The 15,546-nt window shown below is 45.2% G+C and overlaps 2 protein-coding genes across 3 annotated transcripts in view; both read left to right on the forward strand.

Moving 5' to 3' along the window:
* The window catches only part of ANTKMT (adenine nucleotide translocase lysine methyltransferase), a 681,321-nt gene that overhangs the window by 490,360 nt on the left and 175,415 nt on the right, over positions 1-15,546 (forward strand). The window contains exon 1 of one of the 2 annotated variants that reach the window (XM_069734791.1): positions 5,997-6,019. The exons of the other annotated variant lie outside the window; for it this stretch is intronic. The gene's annotated coding sequence lies outside the window, so the exon portion shown is untranslated. Of the gene's footprint in view, positions 1-5,996; positions 6,020-15,546 lie in introns of those variants that run through there. 2 annotated transcript variants of the gene reach the window in all.
* FBXL16 (F-box and leucine rich repeat protein 16) overlaps positions 1-15,546 on the forward strand; it is a 102,266-nt gene that overhangs the window by 54,731 nt on the left and 31,989 nt on the right. The gene's annotated exons all lie outside the window — the stretch shown is intronic.

Raw genomic sequence — 15,546 nt, forward strand, 5'->3', positions numbered from 1 at the left:
CAGGGACACCAATCTCCTCCTGATACACAGATACAGGGACACTGATCTCCTCCTAATACACTGATACAGGGACACCGATCTCCTCCTAATACACAGATACAGGGACACCGATCTCCTAATACACAGATACAGGGACACCGATCTCCTCCTAATACACAGATACAGGGACACCGATCTCCTGATACACAGATACAGGGACACCGATCTCCTCCTTATACACAGATACAGGGACACCGATCTCCTCCTAATACACAGATACAGGGACACCGATCTCCTCCTAATACACAGATACAGGGACACCGGTCTCCTCCTAATACACAGATACAGGGACACCGATCTCCTCCTAATACACAGATACAGGGACACCAATCTCCTCCTAATACACAGATACAGGGACACCAATCTCCTCCTAATACACAGATACAGGAACACCGATCTCCTCCTAATACACAGATACAAGGACACCGATCTCCTCCTAATACACAGATACAGGGACACCGATCTCCTCCTAATACACGGATACAGGGACACCGATCTCCTCCTAATACACAGATACAGGGACACCGATCTCCTCCTAATACACAGATACAGGGACACTGATCTCCTCCTAATACACAGATACAAGGACACCGATCTCCTCCTAATACACAGATACAGTGACACCGATCTCCTAATACACAGATACAGGGACACCGATCTCCTCCTTATACACAGATACAGGGACACCGATCTCCTCCTGATACACAGATACAGGGACACCGATCTCCTCCTGATACAGAGATACAGGGACACCGATCTCCTCCTAATACACAGATACAGGGACACCGATCTCCTCCTGATACACAGATACAGGGACACCGATCTCCTAATACACAGATACAGGGACACCGATCTCCTCCTAATACACAGATACAGGGACACCGATCTCCTGATACACAGATACAGGGACACCGATCTCCTCCTAATACACAGATACAGGGACACCGATCTCCTCCTAATACACAGATACAGGGACACCGATCTCCTCCTAATACACAGATACAGGGACACCGATCTCCTCCTAATACACAGATACAGGGACACCGATCTCCTAATACACAGATACAGGGACACCGATCTCCTCCTAATACACAGATACAGGGACACCGATCTCCTCCTAATACACAGATACAGGGACACCGATCTCCTCCTGATACACAGATACAGGGACACCGATCTCCTCCTAATACACAGATACAGGGACACCGATCTCCTCCTGATACACAGATACAGGGACACCAATCTCCTCCTAATACACAGATACAGGGACACCGATCTCCTCCTGATACACAGATACAGGGACACCGATCTCTTCCTAATACACAGATACAGGGACACCGATCTCCTCCTAATACACAGAGACAGGGACACCGATCTCCTCCTGATACACAGATACAGGGACACCGATCTCCTCCTGATACACAGATACAGGGACACCGATCTCCTCCTAATACACAGATACAGGGACACCGATCTCCTGATACACAGATACAGGGACACCGATCTCCTCCTGATACACAGATACAGGGACACCGATCTCCTCCTAATACACAGATACAGGGACACCGATCTCCTCCTAATACACAGATACAGGGACACCGGTCTCCTCCTGATACACGGATACAGGGACACCGATCTCCTCCTGATACACAGATACAGGGACACCGATCTCCTCCTGATACACAGATACAGGGACACCTAATACACAGATACAGGGACACGATCTCCTCCTAATACACAGATACAGGGACACCAATCTCCTCCTGATACACAGATACAGGGACACTGATCTCCTCCTAATACACAGATACAGGGACACCGATCTCCTCCTGATACACAGATACAGGGACACCGATCTCCTCCTGATACACAGATACAGGGACATAGATCTCCTAATACACAGATACAGGGACACCGATCTCCTCCTGATACACAGATACATGGACACCGATCTCATCCTGATACACAGATACAGGGACACCGGTCTCTGTTGTGAATTCTGTGGCTGAATTCACTCCTGTGGTCACAAGTGGTACTGCAGCTTCTGAGCTTCCTCCCTCAGGTGTTCTGGTGAGCTTGTTAACTGCTTCACTACTTAACTCCGCCTGATGCTGCTATCCTTGCTCCTTGTAAATGTTTCAGTGTTGGATCTGAGCTTCTCCTGATTGTTCCTGTGACCTGCTGCTCTGTATAGCTAAGTGCTTTTTGCTTTTTTGTTGCTTTTTTTCTGTCCAGCTTGTCTTTTGTTTTGCTGGAAGCTCTGAGACGCAAAGGGTGTACCGCCGTGCCGTTAGTTCGGCACGGTGGGTTTTTTTTGCCCCCTTTGCGTGGTTTTGCTTTAGGGTTTTTTGTAGACTGCAAAGTTCGCTTTACTGTCCTCGCTCTGTCCTAGAATATCGGGCCCCACTTTGCTGAATCTATTTCATCCCTACGTTTTGTCTTTTCATCTTACTCACAGTCATTATATGTGGGGGGCTGCCTTTTCCTTTGGGGAATTTCTCTGGGGCAAGTCAGGCCTATTTTTCTATCTTCAGGCTAGCTAGTTTCTTAGGCTGTGCCGAGTTGCCTAGGTAGTTGTTAGGCGCAATCCACAGCCGCTTTTAGTTGTGTTTAGGATAGGATCAGGTGTGCAGTCTACAGAGTTTCCACGTCTCAGAGCTCGTTCTTGTATTTTTGGGTATTTGTCAGATCACTGTGTGCGCTCTGATCGCTAAGCACACTGTGTTTCTGGATTGCCTTCATAACACCTGTCATTAGCAAACATAACAGTACAAGGAGCCAAACTAATGATTCTCAATAGAGGGAAAGAAAAAGTTCTGACATCATTTTTTTTTTTTTCTGCTCTGTGTTCATTTTTTTTTTCCCCCTAGACATTTGGGTGATTCTGGACACAGGTGTGGACATGGATATTCAGGGTCTGTGCTCTTCAATGGATAATCTCGTTATAAATGTACAAAAAATTCAAGATACTATTGATCAGAAATCTATGTTAGAACCAAGAATTCCTATTCCTGATTTGTTTTTTGGAGATAGAACTAAGTTTCTAAGTTTCAAAAATAATTGTAAGCTATTTCTGGCCTTGAAACCTCATTCTTCTGGTAATCCTATTCAACAGGTTTTGATTATTATTTCTTTTTTGCGCGGCGACCCTCAAGACTGGGCATTTTCTCTTGCGCCAGGAGACCCTGCATTGAGTAGTGTCGATGCGTTTTTCCTGGCGCTCGGATTGCTGTACGATGAGCCTAATTCAGTGGATCAGGCTGAGAAAAATTTGCTGGCTTTGTGCCAGGGTCAGGATGATATAGAAGTATATTGTCAGAAATTTAGGAAATGGTCAGTACTCACTCAGTGGAATGAATCTGCGCTGGCAGCTTTGTTCAGAAAGGGTCTCTCTGAGGCTCTTAAGGATGTCATGGTGGGATTTCCTATGCCTGCTGGTTTGAATGAGTCTTTGTCTTTGGCCATTCAGATCGGTCGACGCTTGCGCGAGCGTAAATCTGTGCACCATTTGGCGGTACTGCCTGAGGTTAAACCTGAGCCTATGCAGTGCGATAGGACTATGACTAGAGTTGAACGGCAGGAATACAGACGTCTGAATGGGCTATGTTTCTACTGTGGTGATTCCACTCATGCTATTTCTGATTGTCCTAAGCGCACTAAGCGGTCCGCTAGGTCTGCCGTCATTGGTACTGTACAGTCCAAATTCCTTCTGTCCATTACCTTGATCTGCTCTTTGTCGTCGTTTTCTGTCATGGCGTTTGTGGATTCGGGCGCTGCCCTGAATCTGATGGATTTGGATTATGCTAAACGTTGTGGGTTTTTCTTGGAGCCTTTGCGGTGTCCTATTCCATTGAGAGGAATTGATGCTACACCTTTGGCCAAGAATAAACCTCAATACTGGGTCCAGCTGACCATGTGCATGGCTCCTGCACATCAGGAAGTTATTCGCTTTCTGGTGTTGCATAATCTGCATGATGTGGTCGTGTTGGGGTTGCCATGGCTACAAACCCATAATCCAGTATTAGATTGGAACTCTATGTCGGTATCTAGCTGGGGTTGTCAGGGGGTACATGGTGATGTTCCATTTTTGTCGATTTCGTCATCCACCTCTTCTGAGGTCCCAGAGTTCTTGTCTGATTATCAGGATGTATTTGAAGAGCCCAAGTCCGATGCTCTACCTCCGCATAGGGATTGTGATTGTGCTATCAATTTGATTCCTGGTAGTAAATTCCCTAAAGGTCGATTATTTAATTTATCCGTGCCCGAACACGCCGCTATGCGCAGTTATGTGAAGGAATCCCTGTAGAAGGGGCATATTCGCCCATCGTCATCACCACTGGGAGCAGGGTTCTTCTTTGTAGCCAAGAAGGATGGTTCGCTGAGACCGTGTATTGATTACCGCCTTCTTAATAAGATCACTGTTAAATTTCAGTATCCCTTGCCATTGTTATCTGACTTGTTTGCTCGGATTAAGGGGGCTAGTTGGTTCACTAAGATAGATCTTCGTGGTGCGTATAATCTGGTGAGAATCAGGCAAGGAGATGAATGGAAAACTGCATTCAATACGCCCGAGGGTCATTTTGAGTATCTAGTGATGCTAGTGATGATACCAGGGATTCAAGCTTCAGGAGGCTAATTTGCATATTCCAGGTGCCTTCTGGGAGAAGCGAAGTCTCCCTAAGCTAGAAGATCGTTGGGTACAGCCGGGACCAGCTGCTTCGAAAGCATCACCAAACCAGGGATTCAAGCTTCAGGAGGCTAATTTGCATATTCCAGGTGCCTTCTGGGAGAAGCGAAGTCTCCCTAAGCTAGAAGATCGTTGGGTACAGCCGGGACCAGCTGCTTCGAAAGCATCACCAATTTTTGCCTGTAGGACATTATTGCAAGAGAGCTTGGCTGAGTAGATTACACAAGAAGGAAAACACACAGCAAGTCAGCAGGATCTAGGAGCAACATGGCAGATGTGACAACCTACATGGTGAGCTGCAGCATGTGCTACATGTTCACAGATCGACCAGAAGAAGAATCCAATTTCACCTGTCAGAAGTGTAGACTAGTGGCCCTTTTAGAAGAAAAGGTGCGGGGTCTGGAAGAAAGAATAGCAACTTTGAAACTCATCAAAGAGAATGAAGACTTTCTAGACAGAACAGAAGCATCTCTACTGGTCACAGAAGGTGCAAAAAGTGTCAGAGAACCTCCAAAAGCAGATGAGTGGAAGCATGTGACCAAAAGAAGCAAGAAGACCATGGAGAAATCACCAACCACACAACTGAAGAACCGATATCAAATCTTTGTAGAGGATGAAGATGGCACACCTAAGAATGAAGCAATACCAGCAAGCAAAAAAGAAAAGGGCACACAGCAACAAGTGACAGCAAAAAGTACAGCCAAGAAGCAACGAAGAGTGGTGGTGGTGGGAGACTCACTACTGAGAGGCACAGAAGCAGCCATCTGCAGACCGGACATAACTGCAAGAGAAGTATGCTGCCTTCCAGGTGCGATGATCAAGGATGTGACCGATAGGATACCAAAGCTCTTCAGCTCCAAGGACGTCCACCCATTTCTTCTGATACATGTTGGCACCAATGACACGGCAAGGAAGGACCTACCGACAATCTGCAAGGACTTTGAAGAGTTGGGGAAGAAAGTAAAGGAACTGGATGCACAGGTAGTTTTTTCTTCTATCCTTCCAGTAGACGGGCATGGCACCAGGAGATGGAACAGGATCCTTGATGCAAACAACTGGCTAAGACGATGGTGCAGACAACAAGGATTCGGATTCCTGGACCACGGTGTGAATTACTGGTATGATGGACTCCTCGCCAGAGACGGACTACACCTCAACAAACCTGGGAAACACACATTCGCCAGAAGACTCGCTACACTCATCAGGAGGGCGTTAAACTAGAAGAAGAGGGGACGGGAAGAAAAACATTAGACTTGAACAAAGACGACCCAGGAAAACATACTCAGAAGGGAGGTAAGAACATTTCTAAAACAATCCACAGTGAGGAGATTGGAACAAAACAAAATCCTCTAAACTGCATGCTCGCAAACGCCAGAAGCCTGACAAACAAGATGGAAGAACTAGAAGCAGAAATATCTACAGGTAACTTTGACATAGTGGGAATAACCGAGACATGGTTAGATGAAAGCTATGACTGGGCAGTTAACTTACAGGGTTACAGTCTGTTTAGAAAGGATCGTAAAAATCGGAGAGGAGGAGGGGTTTGTCTCTATGTAAAGTCTTGTCTAAAGTCCACTTTAAGGGAGGATATTAGCGAAGGGAATGAGGATGTCGAGTCCATATGGGTCGAAATTCATGGAGGGAAAAATGGTAACAAAATTCTCATTGGGGTCTGTTACAAACCCCCAAATATAACAGAAAGCATGGAAAGTCTACTTCTAAAGCAGATAGATGAAGCTGCAACCCATAATGAGGTCCTGGTTATGGGGGACTTTAACTACCCGGATATTAACTGGGAAACAGAAACCTGTGAAACCCATAAAGGCAACAGGTTTCTGCTAATAACCAAGAACAATTATCTTTCACAATTGGTGCAGAATCCAACCAGAGGAGCAGCACTTTTAGACCTAATACTATCTAATAGACCTGACAGAATAACAAATCTGCAGGTGGTCGGGCATCTAGGAAGTGGCGACCACAATATTGTGCAGTTTCACCTGTCTTTCACTAGGGGGACTTGTCAGGGAGTCACAAAAACATTGAACTTTAGGAAGGCAAAGTTTGACCAGCTTAGAGATGCCCTTAATCTGGTAGACTGGGACAATATCCTCAGAAATGAGAATACAGATAATAAATGGGAAATGTTTAAGAACATCCTAAATAGGCAGTGTAAGCGGTTTATACCTTGTGGGAATAAAAGGACTAGAAATAGGAAAAACCCAATGTGGCTAAACAAAGAAGTAAGACAGGCAATTAACAGTAAAAAGAAAGCATTTGCACTACTAAAGCAGGATGGCACCATTGAAGCTCTAAAAAACTATAGGGAGAAAAATACTTTATCTAAAAAACTAATTAAAGCTGCCAAAAAGGAAACAGAGAAGCACATTGCTAAGGAGAGTAAAACTAATCCCAAACTGTTCTTCAACTATATCAATAGTAAAAGAATAAAAACTGAAAATGTAGGCCCCTTAAAAAATAGTGAGGAAAGAATGGTTGTAGATGACGAGGAAAAAGCTAACATATTAAACACCTTCTTCTCCACGGTATTCACGGTGGAAAATGAAATGCTAGGTGAAATCCCAAGAAACAATGAAAACCCTATATTAAGGGTCACCAATCTAACCCAAGAAGAGGTGCAAAACCGGCTAAATAAGATTAAAATAGATAAATCTCCGGGTCCGGATGGCATACACCCACGAGTACTAAGAGAACTAAGTAATGTAATAGATAAACCATTATTTCTTATTTTTAGTGACTCTATAGCGACAGGGTCTGTTCCGCAGGATTGGCGCATAGCAAATGTGGTGCCAATATTCAAAAAGGGCTCTAAAAGTGAACCTGGAAATTATAGGCCAGTAAGTCTAACCTCTATTGTTGGTAAAATATTTGAAGGGTTTCTGAGGGATGTTATTCTGGATTATCTCAATGAGAATAACTGTTTAACTCCATATCAGCATGGGTTTATGAGAAATCGCTCCTGTCAAACCAATCTAATCAGTTTTTATGAAGAGGTAAGCTATAGGCTGGACCACGGTGAGTCATTGGACGTGGTATATCTCGATTTTTCCAAAGCGTTTGATACCGTGCCGCACAAGAGGTTGGTACACAAAATGAGAATGCTTGGTCTGGGGGAAAATGTGTGTAAATGGGTTAGTAACTGGCTTAGTGATAGAAAGCAGAGGGTGGTTATAAATGGTATAGTCTCTAACTGGGTCGCTGTGACCAGTGGGGTACCGCAGGGGTCAGTATTGGGACCTGTTCTCTTCAACATATTCATTAATGATCTGGTAGAAGGTTTACACAGTAAAATATCGATATTTGCAGATGATACAAAACTATGTAAAGCAGTTAATACAAGAGAAGATAGTATTCTGCTGCAGATGGATCTGGATAAGTTGGAAACTTGGGCTGAAAGGTGGCAGATGAGGTTTAACAATGATAAATGTAAGGTTATACACATGGGAAGAGGGAATCAATATCACCATTACACACTGAACGGGAAACCACTGGGTAAATCTGACAGGGAGAAGGACTTGGGGATCCTAGTTAATGATAAACTTACCTGGAGCAGCCAGTGCCAGGCAGCAGCTGCCAAGGCAAACAGGATCATGGGGTGCATTAAAAGAGGTCTGGATACACATGATGAGAGCATTATACTGCCTCTGTACAAATCCCTAGTTAGACCGCACATGGAGTACTGTGTCCAGTTTTGGGCACCGGTGCTCAGGAAGGATATAATGGAACTAGAGAGAGTACAAAGGAGGGCAACAAAATTAATAAAGGGGATGGGAGAACTACAATACCCAGATAGATTAGCGAAATTAGGATTATTTAGTCTAGAAAAAAGACGACTGAGGGGCGATCTAATAACCATGTATAAGTATATAAGGGGACAATACAAATATCTCGCTGAGGATCTGTTTATACCAAGGAAGGTGACGGGCACAAGGGGGCATTCTTTGCGTCTGGAGGAGAGAAGGTTTTTCCACCAACATAGAAGAGGATTCTTTACTGTTAGGGCAGTGAGAATCTGGAATTGCTTGCCTGAGGAGGTGGTGATGGCGAACTCAGTCGAGGGGTTCAAGAGAGGCCTGGATGTCTTCCTGGAGCAGAACAATATTGTATCATACAATTATTAGGTTCTGTAGAAGGACGTAGATCTGGGTATTTATTTATTATGATGGAATATAGGCTGAACTGGATGGACAAATGTCTTTTTTCGGCCTTACTAACTATGTTACTATGTTACTATGTTACTATGTTACTATGTTCGGACTTGCCAATGCTCCATCTGTGTTTCAGTCTTTTATGCATGACATCTTCCGTGAGTATCTGGATAAATTCCTGATTGTTTACTTGGATGACATTTTGATCTTCTCAGATGATTGGGAGTCTCATGTGAAGCAGGTCAGAATGGTTTTTCAGGTCCTGCGTGCTAACTCTTTGTTTGTGAAGGGATCAAAGTGTCTCTTCGGTGTGCAGAAAGTTTCATTTTTGGGGTTCATCTTTACCCCTTCTACTATCGAGATGGATCCAGTTAAGGTCCAAGCCATCCAGGATTGGATTCAGCCGACATCTCTGAAAAGTCTGCAAAAGTTCCTGGGCTTTGCTAATTTTTATCGTCGCTTCATCTGTAATTTTTCTAGCATTGCCAAACCATTGACCGATTTGACCAAGAAGGGTGCTGATTTGGTTAATTGGTCTTCTGCTGCTGTGGAAGCTTTTCAGGAGTTGAAGCGTCGTTTTTGTTCTGCCCCTGTGTTGTGTCAGCCAGATGTTTCTCTTCCGTTCCAGGTCGAGGTTGATGCTTCTGAGATTGGAGCAGGGGCGGTTTTGTCACAGAGAGGTTCTGATTGCTCAGTGATGAAACCATGTGCTTTCTTTTCCAGGAAGTTTTCGCCCGCTGACCGTAATTATGATGTGGGCAATCGAGAGTTGCTGGCCATGAAGTGGGCATTCGAGGAGTGGCGTCATTGGCTTGAAGGAGCTAAGCATCGCGTGGTGGTATTGACTGATCATAAGAACTTGACTTATCTCGAGTCTGCCAAGCGCTTGAATCCTAGACAGGCCCGTTGGTCGTTATTTTTTGCCCGCTTCGACTTTGTGATTTCGTACCTTCCGGGCTCTAAAAATGTGAAGGCGGATGCTCTGTCTAGGAGTTTTGTGCCCGACTCTCCGGGTTTATCTGAGCCAGCGGGTATCCTCAAGGAAGGAGTCATTGTGTCTGCCATCTCCCCTGATTTGCGGCGGGTGCTGCAAAAATTTCAGGCGAATAAACCTGATCGTTGTCCAGCGGAGAAACTGTTCGTCCCTGATAGGTGGACTAATAAACTTATCTCTGAACTTCATTGTTCGGTGTTGGCTGGTCATCCTGGAATCTTTGGTACCAGAGAGTTAGTGGCTAGATCCTTCTGGTGGCCATCTCTGTCACGGGATGTACGTACTTTTGTGCAGTCCTGTGGGATTTGTGCTAGGGCTAAGCCCTGCTGTTCTCGTGCCAGTGGGTTGCTTTTGCCCTTGCCAGTCCCAAAGAGGCCTTGGACACATATTTCGATGGATTTCATTTCTGACCTTCCCGTTTCTCAAAAGATGTCAGTCATTTGGGTGGTCTGTGATCGCTTTTCTAAAATGGTCCATCTGGTGCCCTTGGCTAAATTGCCTTCCTCCTCTGATTTGGTACCTTTGTTCTTTCAGCATGTGGTTCGGTTGCATGGCATTCCTGAGAATATTGTTTCTGACAGAGGTTCCCAGTTTGTTTCAAGGTTTTGGCGAGCCTTTTGTGGTAGGATGGGCATTGACCTATCCTTTTCCTCGGCTTTCCATCCTCAGACTAATGGCCAGACCGAACGAACCAATCAGACCTTGGAAACATATCTGAGATGTTTTGTTTCTGCAGACCAGGATGATTGGGTGTCCTTTTTGCCGTTGGCTGAGTTCGTCCTTAATAATCGGGCCAGCTCGGCTACCTTGGTTTCTCCATTTTTTTGCAATTCTGGGTTCCATCCTCGTTTCTCTTCAGGACAGGTTGAGTCTTCGGACTGTCCTGGTGTGGATTCTGTGGTGGATAGGTTGCAGCAGATCTGGACTCAGGTAGTGGACAATTTGATCTTGTCCCAGGAGAAAGCTCAACTTTTCGCTAATCGCAGACGCCGTGTGGGTCCCCGACTTCGTGTTGGGGATCTGGTTTGGTTATCTTCTCATCATATTCCTATGAAGGTTTCCTCTCCTAAATTTAAACCTCGTTTTATTGGTCCGTATAGGATTTCTGAGGTTCTCAATCCTGTGTCTTTTCGTTTGACCCTCCCAGACTCCTTTTCCATACATAATGTATTCCATAGGTCGTTGTTGCGGAGATACGTGGCACCTATGGTTCCATCTGTTGAGCCTCCTGCCCCGGTTTTGGTGGAGGGGGAATTGGAGTATATTGTGGAGAAGATTTTGGATTCTCGTGTTTCTAGACGGAAACTCCAGTATCTGGTTAAATGGAAGGGTTATGCTCAGGAAGATAATTCCTGGGTTTTTGCCTCTGATGTTCATGCTTCCGATCTTGTTCGTGCCTTTCATGCGGCTCATCCTGGTCGGCCTGGGGGCTCTGGTGAGGGTTCGGTGACCCCTCCTCAAGGGGGGGGTACTGTTGTGAATTCTGTGGCTGAATTCACTCCTGTGGTCACAAGTGGTACTGCAGCTTCTGAGCTTCCTCCCTCAGGTGTTCTGGTGAGCTCGTTAACTGCTTCATTACTTAACTCCGCCTGATGCTGCTATCCTTGCTCCTTGTCAATGTTTCAGTGTTGGATCTGAGCTTCTCCTGATTGTTCCTGTGACCTGCTGCTCTGTATAGCTAAGTGCTTTTTGCTTTTTTGTTGCTTTTTTTCTGTCCAGCTTGTCTTTTGTTTTGCTGGAAGCTCTGAGACGCAAAGGGTGTACCGCCGTGCCGTTAGTTCGGCACGGTGGGTTTTTTTTGCCCCCTTTGCGTGGTTTTGCTTTAGGGTTTTTTGTAGACTGCAAAGTTCGCTTTACTGTCCTCGCTCTGTCCTAGAATATCGGGCCCCACTTTGCTGAATCTATTTCATCCCTACGTTTTGTCTTTTCATCTTACTCACAGTCATTATATGTGGGGGGCTGCCTTTTCCTTTGGGGAATTTCTCTGGGGCAAGTCAGGCCTATTTTTCTATCTTCAGGCTAGCTAGTTTCTTAGGCTGTGCCGAGTTGCCTAGGTAGTTGTTAGGCGCAATCCACAGCCGCTTTTAGTTGTGTTTAGGATAGGATCAGGTGTGCAGTCTACAGAGTTTCCACGTCTCAGAGCTCGTTCTTGTATTTTTGGGTATTTGTCAGATCACTGTGTGCGCTCTGATCGCTAAGCACACTGTGTTTCTGGATTGCCTTCATAACACCTGTCATTAGCAAACATAACAGATCTCCTCCTAATACACAGATACAGGGACACCGATCTCTGTTGTGAATTCTGTGGCTGAGTTCACTTCTGTGGTCACAAGTGGTATTGCAGTCTCTGGGCTTCCTCCCTCAGGTGTTTTGGTGAGCTCGTTGGCTGCCTTGCTATTTAGCTCCACCTGAGTCTGTCTTCCTTGCTCCTTGTCAATGTTCCAGTGTTGGATCTGAGCTACTGCATCTTTCCTTGGGCCTGCTGCTCTGCTAGATAAGTGCTTCTAGTTTGTTTACTGTTTTTTCTGTCCAGCTTGCTATTAACTTTTGCTGGAAGCTCTGAGAAGCAGAGGGGTGCACCGCCGTGCTGTTAGTTCGGCACGGTGGGTCTTTTTGCCCCTTTGCGTGGTTTTCGTTTTAGGGTTTTTTGTAGACTGCATAGTTCTCTTTGCTATCCTCGCTCTGTCTAGAATATCGGGCCTCACTTTGCTGAATCTATTTCATTCCTACGTTTGTCTTTTCATCTTGCTAACAGTCATTATATGTGGGGGGCTGCCTATTCCTTTGGGGTATTTCTCTGAGGTAAGTCAGGCTTGTATTTCTATCTTCAGGCTAGTCAGCTCCTCAGGCAGTGCCGAGTTGCATAGGTAGTTGTTAGGCGCAATCCACTGCTGCCTATAGTTGTGTGAGGATAGATCAGGTACTGCAGTCTACAGAGATTCCACGTCTCAGAGCTCGTCCTATTGTTTTTGGTTATTGCCAGATCTCTGTATGTGCGCTGATTACTGCACGCTGTGTTGCCTGATTGCCAGCCATAACAGTACAAGGAGCCACACCAATGATTCCCAATAGAGGGAAAAAAGAAATCCTGACATCATTTTTTTTTCTTAGCTCTGTCTTCAGTCTTTTTTTTCCCCTAGACATTAGGGTGCTTCAGGACACAGCTGTGGACATGGATATTCAGGCTCTGTGCTCCTCAATGAATAATCTCGTTGTAAATGTACAAAAGATTCAAGATACTATTGATCAGAAATCGATGCTAGAACCAAGAATTCCGATTCCTGATTTGTTTTTTGGTGACAGAACTAAGTTCCTGAGCTTCAGAAATAATTGTAAGCTATTTTTGGCCTTGAAACCTCATTCTTCTGGTAATCCTATTCAACAGGTTTTGATTATTATTTCTTTTTTGCGCGGCGACCCACAGGACTGGGCGTTTTCTCTTGCACCAGGAGATTCTGCATTGAGTAATGTTGATGCATTTTTCCTGGCGCTCGGATTGCTTTACGATGAGCCTAATTCAGTCGATCAGGCTGAGAAAAATCTGCTGGCTTTATGCCAGGGTCAGGATGATGTAGAAGTATATTGTCAGAAATTTAGGAAATGGTCAGTACTCACTCTGTGGAATGAATCTGCACTAGCGGCTTTGTTCAGAAAGGGTCTCTCTGAAGCTCTTAAGGATGTAATGGTGGGATTTCCTATGCCTGCTGGTTTGAATGAGTCTATGTCCTTGGCCATTCAGATCGGTCGTCGCTTGCGCGAGCGTAAATCTGTGCACCATCTGGCGGTACTGCCTGAGAGTAAACCTGAGCCTATGCAGTGCGACAGGACTATGACTAAAGTAGAACGGCAAGAACACAGACGTCTGAACAGACTGTGTTTCTATTGTGGTGATTCTACTCATGCTATTTCTAATTGTCCTAAACGCACTAGGCGGTTCGATAGCTCTGCCGTTATTGGTACTGTACAGTCCAAATTCCTTTTGTCCATTACCTTAATGTGCTCTTTGTCATCGTATTCTGTCATGGCGTTTGTGGATTCAGGCGCTGCCCTGAATCTGATGGATTTGGATTATGCTAAACGTTGTGGATTTTTCTTGGAGCCTTTGCGGTGTCCTATTCCGTTGAGAGGAATTGATGCTACACCTTTGGCCAAGAATAAGCCTCAGTACTGGGCCCAGCTGACCATGTGCATGGCTCCTGCACATCAGGAAGTTATTCGCTTTCTGGTACTGCATAATTTGCATGATGTGGTCGTGTTGGGGTTGCCATGGCTACAAACCCATAATCCAGTATTGGATTGGAACTCTATGTCGGTAACCAGCTGGGGTTGTCAGGGAGTACATGGTGATGTTCCATTTTTGTCTATTTCGTCATCCATTCCTTCTGACATCCCAGAGTTCTTGTCGGACTTTCAGGATGTATTTGAAGAGTCCAAGTCTGATGCCCTACCTCCGCATAGGAATTGTGATTGTGCTATCGATTTGATTCCTGGTAGTAAATTCCCTAAGGGTCGTTTATTTAATTTGTCCGTACCTGAACACACCGCTATGCGCAGTTATGTGAAGGAGTCCCTGGAGAAGGGACATATTCGCCCATCGTCGTCACCATTGGGAGCAGGGTTCTTTTTTGTAGCCAAGAAGGATGGTTCGCTAAGACCGTGTATTGATTACCGCCTTCTTAATAAGATCACTGTTAAGTTTCAGTATCCCTTGCCATTGATTTCTGACTTGTTTGCTCGGATTAAGGGGGCTAGTTGGTTTACTAAGATTGATCTTCGTGGTGCGTATAATCTGGTGAGAATCAGGCAGGGAGATGAATGGAAAACGGCATTTAATACGCCCGAGGGTCATTTTGAGTATCTGGTGATGCTGTTCGGACTTGCCAATGCTCCATCTGTTTTTCAGTCTTTTATGCATGACATTTTCCGTGAGTATCTGGATAAATTCTTGATTGTTTACTTGGATGACATTTTGATCTTCTCAGATGATTGGGAGTCTCATGTGAAGCAAGTCAGAATGGTTTTCCAGGTACTGCGTGCTAATTCCTTGTTCGTGAAGGGATCAAAGTGTCTCTTCGGTGTGCAGAAAGTTTCATTTTTGGGGTTCATCTTTTCCCCTTCTACTATCGAGATGGATCCGGTTAAGGTTCAGGCCATCCAGGATTGGACTCAGCCGACATCTCTAAAAAGTCTGCAGAAATTCCTGGGCTTTGCTAATTTTTATCGTCGCTTCATCTGTAATTTTTCTAGTATTGCCAGACCATTGACCGATTTGACCAAGAAGGGTGCTGATTTGGTTAATTGGTCTTCTGCTGCCGTGGAAGCTTTTCAGGAGTTGAAGCGTCGTTTTTGCTGTGCCCCTGTGTTGTGTCAACCTGATGTTTCTCTTCCGTTCCAGGTCGAGGTTGATGCTTCTGAGATTGGTGCAGGGGCGGTTTTGTCACAGAGAGGTTCTGGTTGCTCAGTGTTCAAACCATGTGCTTTCTTTTCCAGGAAATTTTCTGCTGCTGAGCGTAATTATGATGTGGGCAACCGAGAGTTGCTGGCCATGAAGTGGGCATTCGAGGAGTGGCGTCATTGGCTTGAGGGTGCTAAGCATCGCGTGGTGGTATTGACTGATCATAAGAACTTGACTTATCTCGAGTCTGCCAAGCGCTTGAATC

The sequence above is a fragment of the Ranitomeya imitator genome, chromosome 7 (genome assembly GCF_032444005.1).
Source record: "Ranitomeya imitator isolate aRanImi1 chromosome 7, aRanImi1.pri, whole genome shotgun sequence".
Taxonomy (NCBI): Eukaryota; Metazoa; Chordata; class Amphibia; order Anura; family Dendrobatidae; genus Ranitomeya; species Ranitomeya imitator.